Source organism: Dipteris shenzhenensis, chromosome 12 (genome assembly GCF_047967505.1).
Source record: "Dipteris shenzhenensis isolate YYH24624 ecotype China chromosome 12, Dip_SZ_1.0, whole genome shotgun sequence".
Lineage (NCBI taxonomy): Eukaryota > Viridiplantae > Streptophyta > Polypodiopsida > Gleicheniales > Dipteridaceae > Dipteris > Dipteris shenzhenensis.
The window spans coordinates 27,399,240-27,404,926 of NC_141607.1; positions in this window are offsets into that span (position 1 = coordinate 27,399,240).

Below are 5,687 nucleotides of genomic sequence, written 5' to 3' on the forward strand. Positions count from 1 at the left end.
TGGGAGTTGTAGATCAGTGTAGGCGCTACTGGTAGTGGTAGCTTGTTGATGCAGAGCGGTCGCATGCAGACTGCCAGTCCGGGAGCTCTAAAGCTTAGAAGCTTTGGTCATAGTGCTTTGTCGAGCCTCTCCAGTCCTCTCTAAAACTGACAAAGGAGTCCGAGACTCTTGCTATTCTCTCTCAAAAAAACACTGAACTACTTTACACTCTTTAAATTTCTCTCCTTGGAGAATTAAATCCCTCACAATGGATCTCTCTTACTCTCTCAATGACGGAATTCCCTCAATGCAATGGAAGGAATCAATGGACGGAAATTTGCTCTCAATCTAAAACTAAAACTAACCTATGACAAAACACGTGCTCCTAAGGCAACCTACAACTAATCTAGGAGACTAGACCTAAGCTCTGATACCATGACAAAACATGTGTGCCTCAGGATCTATGGAGCACTCTAAGGTGGATGGAACCTGTGTGGAAACATGATGAAGAGAGTGCTCATGACATGTATCTCAAGTCAATTAGGTTCCAAGATAGATTAGCTTGGACTCATAAAGAGAATATTGAGATAGTGCAAAGTGCTTGATTGATTTACTTCAAATGAACCTCCCTTTTATAGGTGAGGGTACTTACATCCATTTGCTTGCTCACATGTGGGATATGTCCTCCATGCCATGTGGCAGCTTTCCCTTTACTCATACCTTTGCTCTACAAGTGCTCATGGCACCACAACTCTCAACATCTTTGACATCCATCATATAACTGTGGTCTTCAAAAACAAAATTAAACTTGCAACAACTGTTAATTTTTATTTGGTATATAAGATGTATCAAATTAATGTCAAATGCATATGTTTCTATGTTGATAAATTGCAGTATTGACATATGCAATAGGATTATGGTAGAGCTTTGACATCCATCATATAAATGTGGTGTTTAAAAACACCGTTACATCACAATAGAGCTCATGAAACTCTCCATCACAATAGAGCTATAATCAAAACCATTGACACATAGCCAATTTTGCACCACATCATTTAACATAATCATTAACAATTCCATACTAGTATTCATACTCACAAAGTAGCTCATCTCCGAAGGAGATATCCTTTATGGTTTGCACAGTAATGTAGCCATGGGCACTCAAATTTCCTTGTGACTTTTGAGCCCAAGGTGGTAGTTTAGGGATGTATACAAATATAACATTTGTTCTTTCTTTATAATACATTGAGCTATTTATATATCCAGCAATGTTTCCATACAATACATCTCCCACAATACATTTCACATCTGTCAATGGCTCAATGAATGGATCTTCAAACATTCCATAAGTCTTCATCCTTGGGAAAAACTTGAGGAGAGATCTCCAAGTATCATAATCATACTTTGGACCATTATATACCATCAAATCTTGTTTTTTCTTGATGCTCGTATGTACAAAAAGACCATATCCTCCCCAGGTATTGTTGATTTCTTTACTTCATAATGGATGCCATCCATTTCGAACACGTGCTCAATGGGTATGGGCAATTTATGTTTCCATAAGCCATTGGATGCAGGATCAAAATTTGTAATAAGATAGCTCTTCAACTTTTCAGGACAATCTGCAACACCTATCATATGTTTAAAATTAAAGAATCATTCTTTTAGTGGAGGAATACAAACTCACATCACAAAGCACATAGCATTTTTTGGACAAGGTACTAACTCAATGTCTATTAACTCTTTCACAAAACAAATTGAAACATAATGTTTTGCTAGTCGAATCTAACCAAATAGTGTCCAAATATAAATCAGAATGTAGGTACAAATGTTTTAGTTGAGCATTTGTGTCTACAACTCTAATTAACAAGATCACTCACATTCCCTAAGGGTTGTCTATGCAATAAAATTGAATCAAGTTCGCTAAGAATGCCCTTGCAGCATCGGCAGTGATTCCCCTTTCCTTGCATCCAAGAACCATAGCAAAGCGTTTTGCCTCACTATCTTTCAATGGTCCCATTTTGGCAATTTTTCCTAGCATGCATTCTTCCTCTTCATTCAATGTAACATGTTCATCATACTTCTTGTAGGAGGACAAGTCTCTCTCACTCTAGTTTTGGTTATAGGTGAAGTAATACCTTTCTCTGTGTCTTTTTTTGAACTATGAGTAGACATATGAGATTCGACATTCATCCTTTTGAGAACTTCTTTGTTTTTTTCTTTGAATTCAAGGATCACTGGTTGAAAATAATAGAACATATCATGCCCTTCGACAATCGGAGCTTGACCAAATCTGTTAGAAGAGATGGCACTGCGCACATCTACTGCATCATCTAGCATCTGTAGGTACGGTAATAACTCATGAAGCAAAATAGAATCACCACAATCTATATCAAATTTTGTAGGGAAAATGCAATTTTCTGCTGGATTAACACAACCCGTGTAAGGCGAAACATCAATGAACACTGTTCTTGCTGGTTTGCATTCCTCTTTGAAACAACACCACACTCTCATTAATGGTTTAAACTCCACTTCCACATTCATCCTATCTGGTCGAATGATTCTACTCTTTGTATGCTTGTGGCATGCCATCGCACCCCAAACCATGAAGAAATGTAACTTTCTATGAACATGATGCTCCAAAGTGTCCAGCATGTGTTGCACCATGCCCTTTTCTCCTGTAGTGGACCAAATGCCAACATGGTAGTGATCGAGCAACCATTGTAGAAACTCTAAATACCCAGGACAGAGAACAAGCCAATGCTTCCCATTGTGCAAGCTCATATGTTTATTTGACTTTGAAAAACAACGCTCGAGCAATAACCCTTTCAAATCTATTATCACTACTAGTCTTATTTTTGTTATCACCTCTTTTGACATTATTTCTGAGGGTGACATTATGTCTTCTCCTTTACCTTCTAAGATTTCTTCCTGCACCTTGGCTTCATACAATGACATTGCATCTTCTCCTTTACCTTCTAAGCTTGCATTCACATTTGTCAATGGAACATTAAGTGCAGACATTGCATCCTCAACATTTTCAATCAACCATGTTGAGCTTGGAACTTGCATGCTAATGTTCAAATTAGGCACATAATGAATCATTGGATCAGGTGTCACATGTACAGGAAATGCTTGTAGCGATGTGAAATTGAGATGGCCAATATCTATTGATAAACAAGGAAATGAAATTCATAAGTAGAAACAAACTGAATATTGAGATGGAAAACCAAATTGTCAAACTTTAGGTTGTGTGCTCTCAATGCAATTTGTTTGTGTGAAAGCATTCATGTTTTTATTTTTCAAAACAAAATTGGAATACTAAAAAAAAGAAAGCATTCATGTTCATATGCTTAGTATACCCCCTAAAGTTGTTGAATCTATACCCTTTCAAGTTATTTTAATCCCCAAAACTACATATCCTTACAATGCCAAAAACCTTTGCATAATAGATAGAGTGGAGTCCAACATTATCTAGCATTGCCTGAGTGTTCCCACTAAGAAAAGATTTGGCCAAGCGGCCAAAACATATTTGAGCATTCATATGAAGTGAATAAGGACAGAAACAACAATTTACACTAATTCATTCATCACGATCAAGACTCAACACACTTTTTAACATTTATGAACTCATAAATAAATTTGGATGTGTATCACACTCCAAAGGTATTACAACATGCAAACACATCTTTTCATGAAATATAGAAAATTAAACATATTCAAGAATACATATGAATGTTTGAATTATGGCAATGAGATAGAATGAATTTCCAAGTAATATTAAAAGATCTTTGGAACAAAATTAATACATCATATGGAGAATATAGCAAGATAACATATGGAAAACATGAACACCATATAAAAGGACAATTTCAAGGACCTGTTGCTTCCTCTTCTGTTTCCCAAAACTTTGAAGCGTGTTTTTGTAAATGCTCACGCTGCTCTTCATTGAAGGGTTGAAGATCTTTTTATCCTAGTATGGTATCAATTTCTTTATCCCCTCCACCTTCAATTGTATCATCTTCTTTTGATACCCCCTCTATTGCCAATATTGGTTCTTGTAAGCCAGCCCATTATCAAATTTCATGATTACTGTAAGCATACGTGCAACATATACTTTCAACCTTTGCCAACTTCTCATAAGTCTCAACAACTGAAACAACACGCCTCTTACAAGAAAGAGACTCTATTGCAGCAAGTCCCTCAGAGAACAAGTCCAATACATACTCATCTTCTTGACAGAAACCCATGATCATGTCTTTCATGATACTTGAACGTTTTCTTTTCAAGGATAATTCAATGTGAAATTCATCATCATCCTCCTCGTCATCATCATCCTCATCACCTGATTCTTCTGCACCACTTGATTTTTCATATTTTTCATCTGCAACATATATTGATGGCCTACATTGTGCATTGCTATAGTGCTCAATATCGTTGAAATGCTTTTCCTTGCTTACCAATACACGGGCAATTAAGCCATCCATAGATCCAGTGACAAATATATCTATAGTTTCAAAATTAAGGCAACCGAAGTGTATTTTATATTGTCCACATGCCTTATTTAATGCATTCTTCAAACATGATACATGATCCATGGTCAAGAACACCACAAGAAGGAATTGCACTGGGGGAGAAGCGATTGTCATCAAGCTTTTCAACAAACACTCAAAGCGATCCTCATTCCAATTTCTACTTCTGCTTGGTCCATACATTACATCCAAAAAGGCAACCCCTATTGCCATTGGCTCTTGGTACACATTATGTATAAATTCCATTCCCTCCATGTTTGAACCGACTGCGTAGAACCTCCAAGGCCGGGTGGAATTCAGTCCATGACTTGCACCTTCACTTTGTCCCATAATCCACCTCAGATACCCCTAAGCAGCATCAGGCAATGGTGGAGTTTCCTTGCCCTATTGAAGCTTCACTTTTAACCATGAGTCAGAGCAACCACGAATCCGATGATACAATTCTGGAGTAATTTTAAAATGTAATCTGCACTCATCCCAATTTTTTAACATTAAAGAAGGCCGTTCTGCCGATATAAACATATAAAGTTCTTCTTGTAGTGCAGCATCTCTCTTGATCTGCATAGCTCATCCTTCAATATCAAGAATCATGGCATCAGTCTTTGTTTTAGCTATGACTACTCTACCTTCCTTAATGTCATTTTGAATTTGACCAATTTGATCATCACTCAATCCATGCAAGCATCTAAACATTGAGACTGTGGGTTGCCTACGGCATTTTCCATCTTGTGAATATTTGCCTGCAATGTAATCCTCAAGGATGGAGATCCAACCATCATAAATGGCATTGCTTGTGATTATCATATGTACATCGTTCGTGGCAAAGCTATTGCCCAATGTTACCTTGCCAGTGTCAATGAAAGCTTGCAAAATATATGAATCCATTAGAATGCAATAATTAAGAAAACCGACTTGTAAAAAATGATTCATAATTAAAATCTGTACTTACATCCCAATTCTCACGATCTGGATGTCCTTTTGCAAGCCCTTGTTGTGCTTTCTTGGGTCTATTAAAGAGAATCCATTGTCCCCTGACTTGCTTAAGTATATCAATGTATGGAGATTGTCTCAAGATATTTTGAGACTCCAGGTTTGCCATCTTTGATATCTCCACACAAAAGCGTGCGGGACAATTCACTATAATCCTCGCCTGGCGGGTGCGGTAGTAGTTCTTTC